This window comes from Mastigoproctus giganteus, chromosome 1 (assembly GCF_048544385.1).
Source record: "Mastigoproctus giganteus isolate SK-2022 chromosome 1, ASM4854438v1, whole genome shotgun sequence".
Taxonomy (NCBI): domain Eukaryota; kingdom Metazoa; phylum Arthropoda; class Arachnida; order Uropygi; family Thelyphonidae; genus Mastigoproctus; species Mastigoproctus giganteus.
Genome location: NC_143575.1, coordinates 267,217,845 through 267,241,191, shown reverse-complemented (window position 1 = coordinate 267,241,191; position 23,347 = coordinate 267,217,845). Strand labels below are relative to the sequence as shown.

At 35.8% G+C, this 23,347-nt stretch overlaps 1 protein-coding gene across 1 annotated transcript in view; it reads left to right on the top strand.

Moving 5' to 3' along the window:
* LOC150091952 (uncharacterized) overlaps positions 1–21,752 on the top strand; it is a 64,104-nt gene extending 42,352 nt beyond the window's left edge. The window contains exons 6-8 of the transcript XR_016547193.1: positions 9,071–9,184; positions 16,221–16,370; positions 21,643–21,752. The gene's annotated coding sequence lies outside the window, so the exon portion shown is untranslated. The remainder of the gene's footprint in view (positions 1–9,070; positions 9,185–16,220; positions 16,371–21,642) is intronic.
* The last annotated feature ends 1,595 nt before the right edge of the window (positions 21,753–23,347 follow it).

The following is a 23,347-nucleotide window of genomic DNA, read 5'->3' as shown; positions in this document are numbered from 1 at the left end:
TATTTTATTAAAAATTAATAATAATGATTAGAAACAGTTATTTTATATTGCTTATAGTGTTATTGACGAAAGGAAATAACTAGAACGCTTTATATACATTATAAGCTGCTAAACATTGGAGTTAAAAGAATTTCTTGTAATTACTTGTGTTATAAAAGTAGTTTTTTTTAAATAACTACTGACATATATAAATTTATAGTTATACCCTGTATGGCCACCACAGACAGAAATTGCAATGCTGCAGCTAACATTGGACATGTGTTTTTTTGGCAGCATGTAGACTTGATATCTTGGTGTGCATGCATATCTGTCTGTGTTACCTCTGAACTCGAGTCATAGGATTCCTGGGGTAACACAGGCCCTTCTGGCACCATTAGTATTGGAATGACACAAGGAAGTAAAGCGTACATTGGCTACATAACCATAACGTACAGTCATGTTTTTGGTCAGAAAAAAAATGGAATTGATATGAATAGAAGCTATACATGTTAGAAGAAGTGTAAATCATGAAAAGTTCAGGTCAGTATATCTATCCATTTTTTTAAGTAATCCCACTTGATATAATATGCATTAATTGACTACACTGTAATTGATTTTAAGTAGTAATTTGTAATGAATAGCTTTTTGTATGATTTCTGCCTCTTATGTTGGTACTGTATGCTAAATTAATTTCACTCCAAATTAGGCTTTTAAATAATTTCCTTTAAGCTGAAATCTTGGCTACAAATAATTAAAGCATTGCCTCAGTTTTGGTAATATTTTATTATCAGAAAAAGTTAAATATGTAATTTAATAAATCATAAAGAACAATTTGAATTTATTTTTAACAGATTAAAAGTTTAGAACTATATAACTGAATTCTTCAATTTTCAGTTATAGGCATGCTTAATAAAATATCCCAGCAACAGTTTCAATTTAAAATTTTTTTTAGACTTTAATACAAGAAGCTGACTCTACTGAATAGATTTGGGATAAGTACATGAGCTGTTATCAAAACATGGTAAATATGTAAGTTTGTGTTTTAAAATAATTTCAGATAATATGGAAATGCAGTAAATTAAATGATGTTATGCAGAATCAAACTATTTACTTGAGAATTTTGAAAGCAGAATCTATTAGTTGGAGTAAGTATTTATTCTTTTTGATAGTGTGGAGTGGCTAAGAGTTAAATCAACATTGGCCTTAACAACTTAACACTTGATCTCATGTTCAAGAGCTCTGTGTAATTTTAAGCAAAGTAGCATTGTGGTTTTATTTTGAAAACGTATCATGTTATAAAATTTATAAAAATTAAATCAGGATTCCTTTCAGACCACTCCAGATAACTGGTAGCAAGTATGTTCTTATATACAAGGTGATTTAAAAGAGACCCTATCCATAGCATATTTTCATTGTTATTTCAATTATTATAAACATAATTCTAATAGATTGCAATAAATTGTCGCTTGTTGCCAAATGTAAGCCAAAACTCTTTACCATATTTGACGAGACTTGACATAATGTTTAAGCAGTTATAATTGAAATTTCTGATTTGATATTGACTTTTCTTTTAATATATGAAAGGTTTTTTATGTGTATACATAAACCCACGCTAATCCGGATCAAAATATGAAAAATTCGGTTCATATACGGAATTTAGGAAGGCAGATGAGTCCTGATTGCACAGAGAGAGATGGAACACGGATTACAGTGTCTTGTGCACTGTTGGATAGGTGTTATTGCTTCATTTGCATACTTCTTTATGCAAATTAAGTTTAAAATGTACATAGTTAACATATTTCATATAATTATGAGTTCTAAAGAATTGAAAAGTGGAATAAAAAGAGAATGTTACTTTAACTATCATTAACAAGTTCAAAGTGATAGAACAACTTAAATGATGTTCCTGGAAAAAAAAAAAATTACTGAAGAATTTGGTAGTGGCCAACAGACTGTCAGATATTAAAGAACAAAAAGAATCTATAAAGGCATTTTCTCTAAAATTTGATGTGTGAAGTGATAAAAGCAGTGTCAAATAGACAGACATTAATAAAGCCAAAAGAAGTGTTGCTAGTAGAAGCTATCTTTTGCTTCACTAATCTGGATGACTTCTTCCTCCCATTCGGATTAGCAAGGATTTACTGTATATGAAAACCCCAAATGTGAAATGCTTGCCAGGTGGGTAAAGTGCCTGCCTGGCAATCCAAAGGTCGCGGGTTCGAATCCCGCCTCGGGCTTGAGAATTAAAGTACTGCAAAAACCTTGGGAGGTGCATTATGGCCACAGAAGCCGATGCGCCAACAACTAACTAAAAATAAAATAAAAATAAACTTAGTACCATGCACGAATTGAAAGTTGAGAAGACAGAAAATATAATTGAAGAAGGATAATTGCAGTAAAAAAAATTGGTGGGAAAAGACAGGATTGATTACAGAAGCCATTTCAGAAGAACAGTACCCATGGAGTATTTCTAGAAAAGACATGCAGCAGAAACAGAATGTCTATGGTACAGAGAGTGGAGACACTAAGAGATGGTTCATTAATGAATGTAATTGCCCTCTTTTGAATGGGGTCAAATGATAGAGCAGATTTGAGACTTGTACAGAGTGAATAGTTGCTTAGAAGCAAAGTAGTGTTGAGGGTAAAACTCAAGTGTTTTTAGATGCAGAGGAAACAATATTTGTGATATGCTTATGTGGAGAGAGATTAGGAGTCAGGGTAATTCCTAATAGAGATGTGATTGTTATTGTATATCACTCCATTTAAGTAGTCTAACAGATAAGAATCTGATGATCATGGAAGTTTGGTTATGAACATGTGCTGAGTCTGGGAAATGATATGCTGCTTTCCTTCTAAACAAAACACTATTAGTAGTGACTGAAAACTAATGTATAACAATAATTGTTGGATATTTGTGGATGACAAGTGCTGCTGTAACAATTGGGATTTTTTAAACATCCTGTATTAAGTGGTGTGTGCAGCATGCCCTGTTAGTGTGTAAGAGTTTTTAACTATTCTCTCACGATATGAATTTATTGAAATAAGGAAGCAGAGAAATTTATGCTGAAACAACCCTCCAAGATAAAATTTGTTCAGCACTGACCACACTTCAAATTTGTTTATTCACTTATGTGAATAAACATAAATACACAATTTAAAATTGTAGAAACTGTGCAATTAAAAACTATAAGAATAAAATAAAAGATAATTCCAGTAAAAATATTAAGATTTAATCCAAATGTTTGTCTAGTTCTGCCTTGAATTTATTTAAGCTGTCCACTTCTACAACAAGAGATGGAAGTTTGTTAACCACCCACTAACTAAAGGCAAATTTCTGCACATCTCTTCTACAACTGTCTTTCCTCAATTTGAATTTATGTCCCATCAACATTGAGCTTGCTCAAACCGTTCAAGGTCTTATACACCTCAATCAGATCACCTTGCAGGTGCCTAGTCTCCAGGCACTAATTTGCAAAACTTAAGCCTTTCTTCGTAAGAGCAACAATTTGTTCCATTCACTAATCTTGTTGCCTTTCTCTGTACTCATTCCAGCAGCTCTACATCCTTCCTAAAATGAGGTCAGACTTGTGTACAGTACTCAAGATGTGGCCTTATACAAGGGGTTAATCACTCCCTTATCCCTGCTAGAAAAATTCCTGTATATAATTGACAAGACACCATGAGCTACTCTTGCAGACCGTCTGCACTGTGATGGTGTTTGACAATAGTCATCATCAAATGAAAAATTCAAGTCTGACAAGTGCTTAAATAATAGTATTGCATTATTACTGCAATGTCATGTGGGATTTGCCATGCAATAACGTGTCATGATGTGTATCTCATCTGCTTGCCACTCTCCCTCCCTTACTTTCCATCATATTATCGAGCCGCAATTTGAAAAATTGTCATTCTGCTTGCTATTTTTACTTTCACATTTCCATTCTGTGTTCATTGAATTTTCAAATTGCTATTACTCCGATGTAATGGCATTCTGTGGACAGTTTGAGGGGAAAGCGATTAGTAGACGAACAGAATGTTAAACCATGATAATGAGGATGAAGTACACATGGCCAGTCCCACATGACAGTGTAATAATAATGCAGTGATACTACTATTTTTTTTTTTTAAACACTTTGCCAGACTAATTATTTTTTAGCTGATGAAGATTATTGTAGCTGCCACATGAGTGTAAATTGATAAAATTAACTGATCGTTTTAAAGCTCAGGTTACTGTTTGTTCATCCTCACTTTGAAGTGTGACAATATTGTGTTTGTTTTCATCGACCACAGTTGCACTACTAGAAGTACTTTGCTTCTTGTTTTAAAGTTCCTTTTTTCAACCACAAATCCATGATCATTTATTTTAATAATAGTTTGTTTATTTTATTTTTTTTAATTATTAATTGCGATTTTTCAGAGAACACTGGTGTTCCGTGGAACACAGTTTGAGAAATGCTGCATCAAAGCATGGCCACTGATCCCCTCTCCATTATTTTATAATTCAAACTGTTACCTATTACACTCCGAACATACATCAGAAAAAAAGAGTTGGCTGGATGTAGAGCCATTCTGACTGTAGCTTTGCTGAAATTTTAAATTATTTCCTTTGATGGTGTTGGTACCAATATAAGACAGTAACTGACCAATGGATTTAAAGTTGTTTTAAGTTTTAATTATGCTGAAGATGAACTGGCGATCCACTGAGTATAGAGAATAAAGTAACATTTGAAAAAAGAAAGTGTATTCTGAAGAATTGGGACATTTCTGGAACCCGGCTATAAAAAGTCAGTCAATGTAATTTTTCTCTCTAGCTTTTTTGGTGTACCATAACAGGCAGTGGAAGTATATAAATGTTAAAAGGCTCATGTGTGGAACCTTTAATATGGTACAGAAGTGCCAACATACAAAAAATACCTCTGTGATAAGTTGAAGAATATGGAATCTTTTACAACCTTATTAAGGAAAGAATTGGTTTAAAAAGAACATCAAATCCATTAAAAGTGCATATGACCAGTCAACAAAGAAGTGAACATAGCAGTGTTTCTGAGAAACTGCATTTGAGTCAGTTGGGTTATGAGAATCTTGGAGGCCAAGAAGTTTAAACCTTTTGTACTTTGGCTGTTGTGTGCAATTCAGAAAGATGGTCCTGATTGAGTACAAGTTTGTGTCAGAACAGTGAAGCTGGTGGTTTTTCAAGATGTAATAATGTGGCCAGGTGAAGGAATATTCAACCAACAAAAATCCTCACCTTACTCTAAAAAAGTTTACTTCTAACGATCAGTGCATGGGTGCGATTTCCCATCACATTAGACAATGACACCTCATAAATTCTGTTACTGGACAGAGTTTTATTTAATTGTTAATGATGCAATTCCTGCAGTAAGAAATGTGCATCACCATATGTTGGAATAATGTTCATATATGCATTATGGTGGCAGCCATTTTAAACATCTGGCATAATTCAAAACCCTCTCTTGTTCATGGTTATCAATAAACTTCTCATGGAAATGGAAATCAATAAACTTCTCAAATACGGAATATAAAAGTATTTATATATAATTTTGACTCACCTGCATATGATGTTATTTGAAGTAATGCTTGGCACTTTTACAATTCCTTATAGCAGTGCTGAGTGTGAGAGGATATTCATCTAGGTGGAAAAAACTTCAGATCTCTTTCTATTCTATTGAAACTTTGGAAATGCTCTTTGCAGCCATGTCTAGACAGCAGTGACATTTTTATGAACAAAAACTGTTCAATGTTTCTTTAACTTGGTGTGCAATAGGCAATCCAAACAGAAATCTCCAGATAGATAAATACTAACAGTGCTAACGTTTGAAAGCATGCTGCTGTACTGATGAACAATCCTATGTCTACATCTAATGCATATGTTACCAGTGAATTTTAATTTCAATTCCAAAGTGTGGATTAAAAAAATTGCTTTTATGAGTCTAGACAAGCAACAGTGAAGACCCGTAATGCCCCTGTCTTTTTATTGACCAGTTGCTGTTAGAAGTAGGGTGATTATACTGTCTCTGTATGAGGAAGTTGTGAGATTGTATATGAAGTACTGTGTCCAAGTGTGGAGGCAATACCTTAAGAGGGCATTGAGATTCTTGAGAAGTTCTAAAGACTAGCAACTGGTTGAATGATATTGGTTAAAGGGTGTCATATAAGAAGAGACTTGACGTGTGGGCTTTGGCTAGATACCTTAAATGTAATTCTGGTTCGTAAAGCTGTGAGATGAATAGTAAAATAATAATAAAGGAGAAATTTTCATAGTATTAAATGTTAGAATTGGAGAAGGGACATAAATTTAAACCAAGAATAAAGAACCATAGACTGGGCTGTAGGAAGTAATCTTTTAGCCAGAAAGTTTTTAATCATTGAAACAGGTTACTACCTTGGGTAGTGTTACTCAGAGGTTGGGCTTTTTCTTCTTTTGTGTTTTATTGGCTGGCATTTTAACATTCGGTAATGCATCCTGTTTTTCTTTCCAGAAAGTTCATTGTATATTACACTGATAATTAGTATGTGTGTGTTTACTAAATGTGGTTGAAGAGCAGATGTGCAAGAAGGGAAGTTCTTTCAGTGATCCCTTTCTTCTCTGCAGTTTTCTAAACAAGGTATACCAACCATTGAGAACCTGTTCCTAATGGGATGGTGGACATAGATATTCAGAGCAGCCTCCATGCTGGTTGTCCACTTGACTCTTTTTTTTTTTTTTTTAATGCATAGTTGAATGAATATCAACTGACAAGAATCTTTCAAAATAATTATATAATGTATATAGGAGTTTACAAAATTAGCAGGTTACTATATAGGTAACATGCTGAACAGACATTAGCAATTGCAACAGTTTTAAAGAATGACAAATTCATATTTGCCATCTCAGCTTTACAATTTAATGAACTGGGTATGGAGGCTGTAGCCATTAAGTTGAATGGGAGGATGGACAAGTGAAACTGAATCATTAAGGTATTTCCGATATATTTTTCTTTGCAGATAATGGACATTTTTAAAATATCCATATGACATTAAATAGACCACCCACCGAAAAGTAACACTGGTTTCACGTTGACATCACTGCCACTCATGTAGTGTTGATTTCTGCTCCCATCCCATTGACTGCTATGGCACATATCACCCTCTTGGGTAGCTTTTTCACCACTGAATATACTGCATCAGGCATAGCCCTACATTGGAGCTACTAATATGGTATATGTTAGTCTGGCCTTTGTCCAATATTTTGATTCATCCCATACGATTTGAAATAGGAGTCTGTGCTTTCAGTTTTACGATTTGAAATAGGAGTCTGGGAGTCTGTGCTTAAAGTTTCAGTTTAAACTTTTGTACATTCATCTCTATTATCCATTCTTGACCTTTATGGAATGTTACATAATCCTATTGAAACAATTTTCCATATTATAAGGAGAAATGGAATTGTCAAAAATGTTAAGGTAGGGGTCAGTGTTCATCCAGTAGTTCCCTCTACAATTATCAAAGGTCCTAGGACATACCATGAGAAACAGCTTTACACTATAACCAAACCAACCTCATCTGAATTTTGCTGTTAACACAATGCTGTCCAGTAGCAGACATTTTACATTCATCCTCCATGCCTATGCACCTGAATGGAATAGGGTGTAATGAAATTTGTCAGTACATAGAACCCTTAACAAGCTGTAAAGCTCTGTAAGTAGTGTGTTTGTACAGAGCTCAATGTCTGTTGGTAATTTAACCATTGAGCAGGCATACCAACATCATAAACATTGAAATAGGAAAGAAATTTTTTAAACTAGACTTTGATGCCTTCCTTTATTTTAGCACTATATAGTGCAATACCAGTTGTTGTGAAGGCACCCACAATATGAGATACAATTAAAACGATGCATTTACACTACATACGTAGTTCTTTATGGGTAAACTATGGTGTATCTACACTGATATTATATAGTTGTTTAGCACTATATGGACACAACTACAATAATGCAATTTTTATATTGAAAATGTTCTTCAATATATACAAAAAAAAAACACCTACATAGTAGTTATAGGTATATCCCTTTGTGGAAATGGCCTATTTAAATTGCAAATGAGTGAGCACAGAATGTTTGCTATGCTCTTGGTTTCTTGCAAAGAAACTTCAGGGTAATAAAAAAACTTCACACTGAGAAACAGCAAATCAGATTTCTGCTAAAAATACGATGCTTGTAATCAAAATTAATTTCGCTGCCATTATGTGGTAAATCACATTTTTTTAAAAACTAAGTAGTAAAGTTCTGAAACTCTCCTGAAGTAAACAAGATAACTTTTCTGTTCAATACCAGCATTCTTTCACTCAAGAAACATCAACAAACACATTGACTGTTGATCTCTTATTGGCTCAGTGTCTGTTCAATAGTATGGAAACTGTATTATTGCTCTATAGATATATAGAGTTATTTTTATAAAAAAAAAATAAATGTATACATATCAAATGTTCACCCATGCAAATTTAAAGTGCATTGCTTTGATAATTTTCTGTTTCATGAATTCATAATGTACATTGTTTAGGCCAAGATAATATAACATACTTGGTAAAAATGGGAAACTGAATAATTTGAAGTAATTTTGATGTTTATTTAGCTACAAATAATCCAAGTAGCTCTACTGTAGCAGTAAACCTCTTAAAGATATGCTCTGGATCTCTGATGAAAAGCAAAACCTTAAGGTTTACCAGCCATGTCAGATTTAGATTTGATACATGAATTAATTGGCCAATTTTTCATCCATCAGTTGTAAGCAAATAATTCAGAATTCATAGCATAATAAGTATTATACTTATTTGTATTATAACTGGAGCCATATTCAAATATTGGAACATTTTTATTTCAGCTTTAGTTTTTATATAGAATATGTATAAAACTAATAAATCAGTATTTGTAGTTAAGACAATATAAATGGGCTTGCTAAATGCTTGAATTGGAGTTATGCATATGAAAAACTGTTTTGCTGTTAGCTTGTGTGTGTGTGTCTGATATATAGTGCTTTAAATGTGACTTTATTTTTTATTTATTTATTTTTGTTTAAACTGTTTCTTTCTTCACAGCGTTCATCTCTTGAAATGTAAGAGCAATGATCTTTTCCTTCTGCGCCGCAGCAATTGCTTTCACTGAAGTTGCTGAATGAGAGCTTCAGTAGGTCTTTTTTCATTTTTGTTGAGGTAAGACTGCTTTTCTACTAATGCTATTGCTAAACACATTTTGAAGTGAAATATTACATGATTACCATGCAAATTAAATTGTAAATTAATGCAGATAATTTTATGCTTTGCTTTTCATTTCATTATTCATTAGCCTTATGTACAGGGTGCTTCATAAGTATCCAATAAGTATCTTATCCAATGTACAGGGTGCTTCATAAGTAAGGGAACATGTTTGACTGTAAATAATGTTTTAAGTATATATTTCATTAATGTTAGCACAATAGAAAGAGTGTATCTTAAAAAAAATTAATGATAATAATAATTTACAATATCTGTTCAGTATGGTTGCCATTTGGTCTACAAAATTGTAATCTTTTTGGCACAGGTGTTAGTTCCAAATTGACAGTTGCTTTCGAGATACAGATTGTGCACTGTTCCAACTTTAACTTTCTTCACAATTTGATTTATAGTGTTTGTGTCCAAGAAATTTCTTAAACTGGCATGCAACTTTTTTTGGCATTTACGTATTTTGCATGCTACTTTACAGTTTCAGCCCTTTCCTTCGTTGTAAGGCTCGTACTTTTCTTGTGTTTAGATTTTAAAAAAAATAAATGAAAAAGATTATAAACAATTTTTCAAAAAACTTGTGCATATTAACATCATCAGTTATACAAAATTTTCCTTATGGACCATCCTGTATGTATACATTGTGTATTGGGCAACTGTGAATTAACATTTGTATTGATTACAGGTGGACCCCGCTTAACGCTGATAATTCGTTCCAGAAAAACAGAGCGCTAAGTGAATCCGTGCTAAGCGAGTGCCACATTCCCATAAGGTAACATGTATTTGTAAGTTGCGGTCGGTGCCATAGGATATTTCCTAATCAATAATAAACGGTAGTGAAAAGATGCACAAATGTCGGTCAAAATATTTAATATTCAAATATTTGTACATATAAAATATTCTGCATTACATACGTGTATAATTATGTGGTAACTACTTACATATTAAAATCATGAATTTAATCATGAAAAATGTCGATTTTGTTGGCCCTCTTCTAAATAAACTAAAAGGGTATTAATTTTAAATCCCCCGCAGCGTTACCACCCAACAATAAAGTCACCCGATCCTTCGCCGCTTTGAAACCTGGTATGTTTTTTTTTCTTCTTTCAATATGAAACTACTTTTAGACATTCGTTTCCACAAAATTCCTGCTTCATCTATGTTATAAACTTGTTGAGAAGTATAACACTTAACACCCCTCTTCAATAATTTTAACAAGTTCTTTTTTGACAGTTTCGGTTCCTTGATATGCACTTGTGGCTTCTCCCTAGATTTTAAATCTATTCAACCAGCCCTTACCAGTTTTAAATGGTTCCACATTTTTTTTTTTTTTTAGGTGAGTTTTCTTTAGATCATCATATTGGCTAAATCTCTCTTTTATAAAATTTAACTTAACTGAATTCTGCATTGGATATTATCTTCAATAAAATTAGTTATGTCTTTCCATTTCAATTCGAATAGCCAGCCTAGCCCTAGTTGCTTGCAGTGGAACAGCTATCTTTCTCGCTGCTAAAATTAATTCTTTATTTTTTTATAATTGTTTTTACAGTTAAACTTGCAAGTCCTAAATTATGGCACTCATCCGCTTGTCGTTGACCGGAATCAACTCGCTTCAAAACGTCTAATTTAATTTTAAAATTCAGTCTTTTTTCTTACATTTATAGTCTTTGTACTGCGTCCAGACATTGTTGCTTTTTCATTCTTATCGGCCATTATTAACTCTTCGAAAATGTAACTGCGTTGGTTGCATTAATTATGATACAATGTTCGAGTAAACTGTCCATTATGCACGATGTCTAATACTGTACTGAGTGATGATTAGTCTTTGGCTAAATGCATATAATGCAAATATTACAAGCAATATACTTGATAATTTTTTAAAATGTTGATCTCGGAACTACGTAACAGGTTACTGTACTACATTAAATTAGCTTGCGAGAAAATTTCACCGAGGGTGGGAAAATTTCTAATGCTGTTTTCTATTCATTTTCAAGCTATCGACTCCATCAAATGAAACGATTTCGTTAAATATGCCAAAAATGCAATCTGTGAAAGAGCATTATAGTCAGATACGGGTTATAATATAAGAGCAGCATTATAGCAAACCACCGTGAAGCGAACCGCGTTATAACGGGGGCCTCCTGTATTTTTAAAAATCTGAGTTCTTCAGGAAGTTTGATAGATTATTCAGGAGCGAACCATCAACCCCAAGTAGTAATTGCTTCATTCCCAAAATGTTGTAATGTGATGCACCCAGCTACATTGGTAGTAAGGGGAGTTGCCTTTCAAATGGTGTGTGTTTGAGTACTGGCTTAATCTTAAAAGTTACTCGAGGAGTGATATTTCATTTATACTCTTTAATTTTTCAACAATTTATGGTGAACCTTATTTTGGAGCTTTGGTGTCTCTCTATATTTCAAATTGTGTTTTATTCTCCTTTCCCTCCCCACAGGCAGAGAATTTGGCCTGATCTGTTATCAGCTACAAGCAGCAAATAGACATTGCTCGTTAGAGCTTTTTCCCTTACTGATATACATATTTTTATTCAAATGGGGTGAAGAAATGGAAGGGGGAGCATTGGCTTCTCCCGTACGTTAGTTATCCCCCCCCCCCCGATGACTCATGAGGGGCAACAACTGCAGAAATAAGAGAGAAGTTATCATGCAATGAGTTCGTACTATTTTTACTACCTGTGGTGGCTTTTTTTTTTTGTGCCTAACGTAATTTAACCTAATTTGAAGCCACAGTTGAATATTAGAATTAAAAATTTAAGTAAAAGGGTGGTGTATTCCTTGATACAGTTAATAAGGATGACACATTCACAGAAATTCTGTGTTGAGGAAGGCACTGCCATCACCAATTTAACACCCTACTGGGCAACTCCCCCCCAATAAAATGTGTGAATTGTAGATCACGAAGAGCAATCTCTTCTGTATTGCTGTCCAGAATAATCAAATATCGACAATTCATTCCTGCCCATATAAGTGACTACAGGCTAATAACCTACAAATTTGTTAACTCCTAAATATCCAGGTGATTCAACTTATGATGTTGCAAGATTTGTCCTTGAATATATTAGAAATCCCTTTGATAATCTTGTTAGTATGCCATTACTCCACCCCAGGTGCCAATTCCTTATTGATACTCCAAATTCCACCCAAAAAGGGGAAAAAATGTGTAAAATATTCTATATCAAGTATCCCTCTCCACTGTGTACAGAAAATATTGCCCTGCCTTTGATTATTGGTTAACTCTGGGGATTTCCTGTCTTCTCACTATAGTCCACCCTGTGGCAGTGGAGTTCGGGGGGAAACATTTTGGTTGGCTGAGTTAGAAGTGAACTCCTGAAAGATTTATTATAAATCTGTTTGCCAGCAATAAGCTGAGACAATAAAAATCACCGAGGCTTGATAGACTTTTATTCCTGACAGACTTCGAAGTCTGTCAGGAATAAAATTAGCATAGGAGAAATTTTAAATTTCATAATGTATCAAGATTCTGTTGAATACATAGGGCATAAAAACAAAAAATTCTGGATCTCATCTCTTAAGATGTTTAGCTAATGCTAACAGACTGTTCTGTTAACTTTGAATCATTGGTGATCTTTACCAACATGTGGTCCTTGCTAACCCCCTGACCTTTCTTAACTGCTGCCACAGGCAATTTTTCTCTGTCAATGTGAGATCATTGCTGACCCCTGAACTTGCCCAGAACAGGATAGCTATTGGCTCAGGCAGTCATTGTCTATGCAGGAACTTTTCTGTCTCTGTGGGATCATTGCTACCTTCTAAGATCCAGAAGTGGAATTCATGCTGGCACGGCGCCTCCTTAGCCAGGTGGGCAGGAACAGCAGTGCTTAGCACACGCTTCTTGATGAGACCGGGGTTCGAGCCCGTGATCCACCAAATACAGAGGATGCGGAAAGGTCAGGGAATGACCACCACATATCCCCGGAGCAATATGGTCTTAGTTGCTAATGCTCCTAAAAACCAAATAATAACAGTAATAACATCCTGGCACCATCAAATGTGTTTCTCTGTCATCATGGGATTTCTCACTCTGGTGCATCTGCCTTAGCCCAGGTAGCATACACCTCCTCCAAGCCTTCTAATACCCAAGGAACCCTGTTCTTTTCTACTTCTATTTCCTGCCTGTTCACTCATGTGTCAGTGTTTACCATGTGACCACTGCAGTCATTACCTTGACTACACTCCAACAAGGAACATTGCTGAGAATATCTCTCGCTCTCTTCTGTTCCTTTTATTTTCTTTGAAGATACCTTTCACTTTCTTATGCAGCCACAACGGAAGCACTTCTCAGTCTTTCGAAAAGTGGCTTGCAAGAAACATTTAATGTGTGGGTATTACAGTGGCGAAAGTGTGCCAAGTTCAAGGGAGAGTATTTCGAGAACTCCACAGAAGATCAGGTGGTGACAATTAAGATAAGATCTTACTCAAGTGCAGGAATTAAATGTATTATACCATACCATATGCAGGTTTTGACAGAAAAAGCAATAACTTTCATAATTATTTTATCTTTCTAGCAGGATGCCTGTAGGCAGTAACGGCTTAATGGATAATGATGACATGCTTTAATGCAAACTGCATGTTATTTTAAAAATAGAGCGTAATATATTAAAATACAAGTTAACTGTTACTTTTTTTTTTTTTTTTTAGCCGACCGGGCTAGCTGGGTGGGTAAAGTGCCTGCCTAGCAACCCAAAGGTCGCGGGTTCGAATCCCATCTTGGGCTTGGATCAAAGTACTGCAAAAACCTTGGGTGGTGCATTATGGCCACAGAAGCCAACGTGCCAACAACTACAAAAAAAAAAACTTTATAAAGAAAATGCTAATGAAAATGAGGTTTACTTTATTCAAGTTCATAAAAGAGTTGGCTTTTATAATTCTCTTCCACCACCACCACCAATTCTTGTATTAGCATTCCTTTGTTTTGCCATTTCAATTTCTGAGTTGAAAGAGTAAACTGAACAAAATTATCTTACAACAGGTGCAAGATCACAGTAATATGGACTTCGTTTTAGAATTTGATTTTTATACTTGGTTGCATCAGTTCTTTATAGTTTATAAAGAACCAACCCAAAGAACGTTATAGTTAATGAGAAAGTGGTTCTCTGTCTTCGGTATACTTCTGAAACATATCCTGATGACATTTTTGGACTAAACCAAGAGCAGGGAACAACTTTCCCTTAAAGAACGAAGCAGTTGATTATAATTTAATCTAACACTTTTATAACTGTTGTGGGAAATTTTGATGCAAACTGCAAAAGGGTAATGCTTGAGGCACCTACAGCCACCTGCTAGCATGTTATAATTGAATAGCCTGCACAAATAAACTAAATTGAGAGAATTGAAAGCCAGTACTCATGAAAGAAAGTACAACCGTGAAGACTCACACAAGGTGGTACAAGCAGAACTGGTTAAAAAAAAAGCAGACTCCCAAACTGAAGCTAAAATGTCTATTCTCACTTCAACTAGAGAAAAGATGATAAAAGAACAGAGGAAGAGTATAACTTTGTCATTCGCCATTGTGAATCTCACAATGGCCGATGACAAAGTTAACAATGTCTGAAATACGACTTGTTTTGTATTTCAGACATTATTTGCTTGGAAGAAAGCAAATTAACTATGGATGCCTGTAACAATCAAGGACCAGTACAGAAGATATCGGTGTTCTTAAATATGGACAATGCAAATGCAGCCTTGATGTTGTGCTTCTTTTAATGAGTATTGGCTATCCATTCCATCCAATTTCATGTATTTTGCAATTTTGTATGTTTCGCAGCTTTTTAATTTGCTTTGCTTTAGTTAAGAATTCTCCCCCCCCCCCTTTTTTTTTTTTTTTTTTTTAGTCAGTTTCAAGTTTTCATTTGTGTTTTCTGTAAAATCTTGTCTTCTACTGGTCTCTCTTGGTCATATAGGTACGTACATGGCTAATTTGCTTTCTCCTCTCAACTTGGATTGAAAATATATCTGTCAATATTTTGCCTTTGTTTGTCTCCTTTTTTCTAGATGCAGTGTGCTCCATGTGCAAGACTTCACAGTTATGCTTTATGTCATGAGTGCTGGCTTTCAATTTCCTTTTGATTTATTCTTTATTTTCCATATTTTAAAGTCTTTCATTCTCTCTACTTAACTTTTTCTTTATTCGTGCTGTTCAGTTATAGCATGCAGGCAAGTACCACGCACTTTCACAAGACTTATCCTGTTAGAATTTGCAGCAAAATTTCACGTATAAGTGTTAGATTGAATTGCTAATTTATGATTGTAAGAGCGATAAAGCTCAATATGTCCTACTAAAGTTAAAGTTAAAAATTGTAAGAGGAAACCTCATACCTTTATTTATGTAGGACTGAAATTCTCTCAACCCTCACAGTCGAAGGATTATGCGATTATATGAATAAATGTCCCATGTTAAAAACTACATTAAAATTATATAAATAGATACATATTAAAAGATTGTCGTGTTCAATTCTCATCCCCAACGAATGCAAAGGGAAGCTGACAGTCATCAACACCCCCAAAAATCCCATCAATTCCACATGCTAACATGAGGTATGGGCTCTGCTTTGCAGGGCCTGACGGCGTGCTCAGATCACTTGCAACTCTAATAATTTTATTTCTTCTGATGGGAGGTATCTGTAGAAAACGTATCTTTTTCTTTTTTCCTGTGCTAATACTATTGGAGATATACTAAGTAATTATTAGTAAAGGTCCTCTTTGCTAATGAAAACCTGAAAGTAAAGATTTTTTATTTTTTTGTATTCTGTATTGTAAATTTTTTTTTTTCCCTCTCTTCCAATATGCTTAGAGCTGAGGAGTTCTGCCAGAAAATGGAATATACAGGTGTATTTTTCCTTACTGAAAAAATTTAATTGAGTTTAAAACTTTATTTTAGAGTTATTTATTGTCAATAATTGTATTTTAAACCACTACTTTTGTGGGTTTTTTTTTTTTTTTTTCCTCCCCAGAATGCGGGGTTCTTTGACCCATCTCAAATGAATGTTTTTCCCGAAAGTGCTGACGATCCATTAGGATTGGCTGGGTGTTCTACCGATGGTCTGCAGGTTCTAGGTGGTACGGAGCTCTCAGAAGGCTTGGATGTCGGAGTTAACGAGGAGGTAAGTGTGTCTAATTTTTTGTTAGTGAAAGCGCTGAGATTGAAGGTTTCTTTCCCCCCCCCCCAAGGAAGGAGAAGGCGATCATATTAGTGCTGGGGGCTACTAATGCTTTTATGCCATTTTGTATTGAGAAATAACAAAATTAAGAAATAACCAGACACTATAAGACATACGTAACCTACTTTATTAATACTGCCCTGTTTGGTGAGGGCAATAAATTTTTTTAACTGGCTTCTGTGAAATTCTGGAAGAAGTAATACCCAGGGAAACTTCACGTGTAAGGCTGTGTTTAGACACGCCAAGCCTGAAAATCCCCGATCAATTTGCCATTCGTGGCTTTGTCTGAAATTACGTTGGACGCATGATGCCTGCATTTATAGCCATGGACCAACAGCATATTCATGATAACTGACGACTTGAGTCCGGATGTCATTCTGATTAATATTTCTAACCAGGGAGAGGGTCAAAGTCGTCCTGAGAACATAAAATAAATGTTCAATATTGCATTTGAATGACTTTGAAAAAAAAAAAAAAAAAAAAAGCTGTTATTGAAATGAACAGTACCGATAGTTTGTCTTTCAAGAGTGCTATCTCTTAGTATTTCTGCACATCAGGACAGTGTTAAAACTTACTGGCAAGTACGAGAGAATAGAAGGCGTATGCAAACTACCAGGGCTGCTTATTTATGTGAAGTTGCAGGGTTTGCTTTAGGAAGTTGTATTTTGGCGGAAGTTGAGCTGTTTCAGCGAGTGCTCCCGTCATATCTGCTGAGTGCAGATTTGAAGTGGCTTATCAGGCACCAGGGCTGCTAAACAGATTTTTCTCCTCCATCATGACTACCATTATGATCTAGTGCGCTCACTAAAAGCTGTTTGATAATTAGTATTATTGTCCACTTTGTTTAAAAACCATTACAAATTGCCAAAATCTGGCTATGTAATATGCAGGGCCAGCATCATTCATAATGAAAGCAACCTTTTGTGTTGATTCCTTCAACAGATATTTCAAGGGCAGTGAATGTTTGGACAGTCACGGGGAAAACAACTTGCTCTGAAGTTCACTGCCCTGTTTGTCTGTGCACTTTTCATACTAACACTATGCACAAATGCACTTATTCTGAATACCGTAGCTACTGTAAGACTGCACACAAAGCTCAATGTTTTGTACAAAAAATGGAGGACCAAAAAAATTTATTTTGATAACAGTTTCTTTTTATTTTTGATACATAAACGATCTTACTAAACGGAGAACACGTTGCTGTGCTCTGCGTTGCTTCCTTTGGCGACCAGGAATGTGTGTACTGGGGTCGAGATTGCATGACAACTTTTTAGATGAACTGTTAGGAGCCCGAGAAACCAGGAAATTAGGCAGAGACAGCTGAAAACTTAGCAGCATGGAGGCAGCGTATAAGAATGTAAGGGTACTTGCTCATAACCTTCATGGTTTTGACAGCTATTTTCTTTCTTACCTCCACTCAAAACACATGGCACCATATGTTATTTGCGACGGTTCAAAGATTTTGGGTGTCTTTTTGACCTTGTTGTGAATATAGTCCTCTTGGACTTATTTCTTTCAGTTCCACTCTGAAAACTGCCATCAATGTTTGAGCTGCCTGAGGTCCGTAAGGCTATGAAGGTGCATTGCCCGATCAAAGATATTTTAAGCTGGAATTCGAGTTATGGTACAAAGAGAAGTCATGCAAGACCTACAACCTGAAGTATGAGCTCCTGGCATATGCTGTCGATGATATCAGGGTATTGCGAGATTCGTGCAACAAGTTTTGATCTCTCCTTATAGCCGTTTCGCAAGTTGATCCTTTCTGTCAAGACATTACTATCGCCGGTGCATGTGGCAAGATCTTTGTCAGAAACTTTTTAGAACCAAACACGATGGCAGTCCTGCCACCTGGCAGGTACATTGGGAGAAACAGAGTAGGAAAGCATTGGCTTGGATTTCATGGCTGGAACAACAGAACAACATTAAAACGGCTGTTATTGTCACAGGTGTAAGAAATATTTTCGTTCGATCTAACACAAAGAAACAAAATGATGGGATTCCTGTTCAATGAAACCATGGACCTTAAGTCTTTCATTGAGGCTCAAGGGTATGAAGTGGTGTCTATCTGGGAATGCAATTTGACAGCCAACAGAAAAATGACTCAAGCATGAAAGACTTGAAGCTTTCACAACTCAGAGGCAGCAGAGTTGATTCTTTAAACTACCACCAGGTGGCAGATAACACGGAGATTTATGTGGATTTCTGCTCGTATCCGTGGGTTTGCAAATACGGCACCCTAAAGTCATTCTAGTGACTTTGACTATAGTCACAATGTATACTTTGGTATAATCCATGGTGACTGCTCCCGAGAAGCAGTTTTTGCACATCCTCCCAATGGCAAGCTAGTGTTCCCACTATGCAATGTCTATTTTTAAACAGATACAATTATCCCCTGGTGCATGATAGCCTTAGATGCTAATGCACCAATAAGATCATGATCTAATCTATGCAGTGCTTGTGCCGAGCAGATGTTGCCCACGTGTAACCACGAGGACAGGAGCTTTTTAGGGATCTGTTGTACAGCCAAGTTTTACCTGGCAATTGAGAGTGGTTAGAAAAATAATGAAATCCACGAAGTTTGGCATTTTGAATAGAGTTATGTTTATTTGGTGGCTACATTAGACACCTTAAAAATCAAACACGTTGATTGATCAAACACGGAGGCATCAGGATGGTCAGAGGGGGTCAACCCTGATGCTTACATCTATGATTTTAAGAGTAAAGAGTGCGTCACTATGGACAGGCATGTACTAAAGACGAACCCAGCAAAGTGTGAACTTGCTAAAAATTTGTTCGAATTCTCTCTGGGGACAATTCGCAACGAGAACCAATAGGGTGAGCACAAAATCATGTAACATGAAAGCTTTGTAAAGCTTTACTTGGATGATACCAAAATCATTCACAAGGACATGCTGGTATCAGAGGGAATAATGTTAGTTAGATTCTCCCTTATTGAGGGAACGGAGGAACCCTACTGTCAGGGGGATGGAGTCATTGCTCCTTTGCTTTCTATGGCCGGATAAAGCTCTACAAGGCTATGGCCCCTCTACGCCAATGCATTCTTTGCTGTGACACTAATAGTTTAATCTGGACGCATAAACTTGGTAATGAAAGTCCACCCATCAGTCACTCACTTGGAGAGCTGATGGATGAACTATGCAGAGATCGCATCGTCGAGTTCTCTTCCGCTGGTCTTACTCCCTCTGGACCCAAGGGAGAAGAATGGTGACGAAATGCAGTGATGTGACTCTTAATGCAGGAATGCATGTGTAGTCAACTTGGACATTATGACAGCTGCAGCAAAAGGCCAACATGACGTTTCTGTCCAGAGAGAAACGCTCTTCTCATCTCCTTGAGACCTCCATAACAAAAAAGTTTGGCTTTACTTTCATTAAATATGTGGTTGGAGACGACACGCACCTACCCTTATGGGTATTTCCAAGACACCCAGTGAAAGCTAAACAGCAAACTGTCAGCGTTAGAAATTCCTGTGAAATCCCCATGTTTTGACACTAAGCAGTCTTTGGTGGCTTCCCTGGTGACGTCTCCTTTTTTTGGATGTTGGCAAGGGCACGTGGGCATGTACCTCCCCATTCTTCTTTACTCTGCCATGTTCGTGACGACCCTTGGGCATGCAGGTGGGAGTGTGGCACTCCTCCCACCCATCACTTTGTAATGGGTGTGAATGGAGGGGGAATGCGAGCACACACCCCCTTTCAATATGATGATGGGAGTTGGGAATCTATTCCTGCATTTTTAAAAATGCAGGAATAGATTGTTTCCAAGGTATCATTAATTACTTTTTAATCTGAAAATTTATGATAAACAGGGAAGTCTCAGCCTTTTCAAAAAGGGGACAACACATTTTTTTGTCCGGAGACCACCTGTCTTTATCATTGCTAGCCCAGACTCACGCACAACCAGTTACACAATGATGAAACATCCATTTACAGCAATAGTGAGCGAACCAACACAGTGTGGAAAGACATTTGTTTTTGTCGCTGCTGGAAAACAGTCAATTTAATTTCCCCTCAACCTCAAAGAATTATGTATTGCTATTCAGAGCCCCACGAAAAGTTTCTATGCTATCTGCAAATCGAGTTCATAGAGGGTTTAAACATTCCTGAATTCGACCCTAGACTAAACAATTTACTTGTCTTAGGCAATCTCAAAAACCAAGCAAAAGAGTACTCTAGTGTTACACCATAGAAATCTGAGTTTGATTTTATTAACACAAAACGTATTCCTTCAAGGCATTCAGTTCCGCACTATAAGTTTGAATTCCCACTACTTGGTTGTTTTTAAAAATCCCGAGACTCCCAACAAATCTCGCATCTTAGCTACCCAAGTGTTCTCTGTTAGATCACATGTTCTTGTTGATAAAAATATAAAGACACTACACGTGATCCGCACTCATATTTGTCTCATTTCTGTCAGGAGACTGATGACAGGTTACAGCTGCATACACACGTGTTTTGCCAAACGAAGGGGACAGTCATTTATGCTACTGCTCTTTTGAATACCCCAAATTCTGCTCAGATTAATTCTCTTTGTGAGATTTGTAAAAATTTGATCAAAGGTAACATTCCTTTGAGAGAAACAATTTACAGTGCAAGAAGTTGCTCAGAGTGCTTGCAAATTAAAAAGTTGCCTTTAAAACAAAGCAGAAATTAATACATCAGCAAGGTGGTGCTCTGTTTGCTCTGTGCGAGTCTAGATAAAACATTCAGCTATGGCAACCTCTTTTTTTTTCCTGACCTAGTATAGAAATTAATGTTAAGAGACTTAAAAATGCTCTTACACCTTTAATTGTAAATTCTTTGCCCTGATCAGTGTTAACATTGAAAGGTGTTTCTATTTCGAAAATTGACTTGAAAGCCCTTACCATTTGCTTTGAAGTTTTATTTCTAAATGTTCTCACCCAGGCGTACCTTAAATGCATCTATACAAACGAGCAAATAGAATATTCCCTTTAGACAGTTTGGAAACTATTGCTAAGTCACACTGAAATGTATGGTGGGGTCCCGGAACTATTTTCTTGTTCCTAGAAAAATTAACTCTTTGTGGCTTGTGTCATATAAGTCGGTTGAGATGCCAAGTACTCTTTCACGACATGCGTGGGTGACTTTGTATGTTTTTGTAATGCATTAGCACCACTGAAATTGCCCACTACACGTGGGTTGTTGTAATCTTCTAACATCTTGTTCTTTTCCAGATTACGGAATTTTACGAACAAGATGCACAGGAGTATTGGTGGCAGGTATAATGCTACTTCTTTGTGGGCTTTGAGCTGGTGAAGCTGGAGTTAGAGAGAATAGCAAACGATACAAATGAAGCAAGTGCGAATGATGTGAATATATTCCTGACCGCTTTATTGTAATTTTTGTATATATTTTTTGTTTTTCGATTTGAAAGTATCAATACAAAAAAATTTTTTTTATAAATATTGTGTCTGTCATTTCTTAACTACTAGAGAAAATTATCAATAGTTTTAAAAAAACTTTGTGAAATTGCCTTTTAAGAAGGTAAATCACTATTGCATGTATCAACATAGAGGAAAAACTATATTTTAACAATAAGAAAAAAAAAAATCGTTTTCAGCATGTAAAATGTGCCGATAGATGGGGCAACAAACGTTGACTAGCTATAAGTGTATTGGAAAGAAGAAAAATAATATATTTTAGCATCTCAGAACAATATGGAATACAAAAAAAAAAAAAAAAATAAAACAAACTTTCAGGTTTTCATCAGCAAAGAGGACCTCTACTAATAATAACTTAGTATATCTCCAATGGTATTAACATGGGGGGAAAGATGTTTTTTACAGGTACCTCCCATCAGAAGAAGAAATAAAATTATTAGTCTTGCTATTGATCTTGCAAGACTAATATGTGGGTTCTGCTTTGCAGAGCACACATCTGAACAAAATTCAAACTTTTGACATCAGACTTCTGTCTGTAATTTTTTTTTTTTTACTCTCCACCATATCCCTATCTCCTATACCCGAGAATGTAATTTATGACATTTCATATGGCCATGTCATTTGAATGTTTTAAGACACATTTGGTTTCAGCATTCATCTCAGTCCCTCTCCTTTGATAGCTCCCCTCCCCACCAAAGAATCTTCTACAAGGTGATGTTTGACATCACAAATCTCATTTCTGTCTTTCACATGATTGCAAAGGTTATGGTATTATGGGCCCTCTCCACTGAGAAACTCCTGGGGAATCTCCCACAGTGCACAGTGCTACTAAGCATAGAATGGGGCACAATATTCACATATTCTGATAGCAGAAATCTCAACATTAAAGTAATTAACATCCCAGTAAGCAGAGGTGCAGCCCTGCCAGCAACAACAACTGTTTAATTTATCCAAAATGAAATTCAAATTTATTTATAAATAAATATATAAGAAGTCAGCACCCATATATAGGCAAATTTTTATTTGTTTCCATCCCCGACATTTGCAGCAACATATCCACAAATATCTCTCCACAATATAATATTAAAGACCTGTCTCTTGACAGCACTATTCACGATTCAGATCACTGCTTTATAATGTTGTCATTTGTAGAAACAAGTCTGGTGGAAGGAAACCAAAACAATCCAGTAATCGTGTGTTAAAACACACATGATGGTTTGTCTTCTTATTTCAATAATGCCCAGGTATTAGTGTTGAAATGATATAACAATGAAAGGAACTACTTATTCTGCATCAGCCAATCAATTTATTTAATTTTTCTCCCTAATGTGTTTGCTTTATATTCTTCTGGTTAATAATATATGCCATTTTTCAGTAGACCGGGGAAGGTCTACTGTACAAATTCAAATTCCTATACCAAAGGTCATACAAGAATATAATTCACATATGGGTGGAGTGGGCATGTTAGATAAGCAAGTTTCACTTTATAGAATCAAAA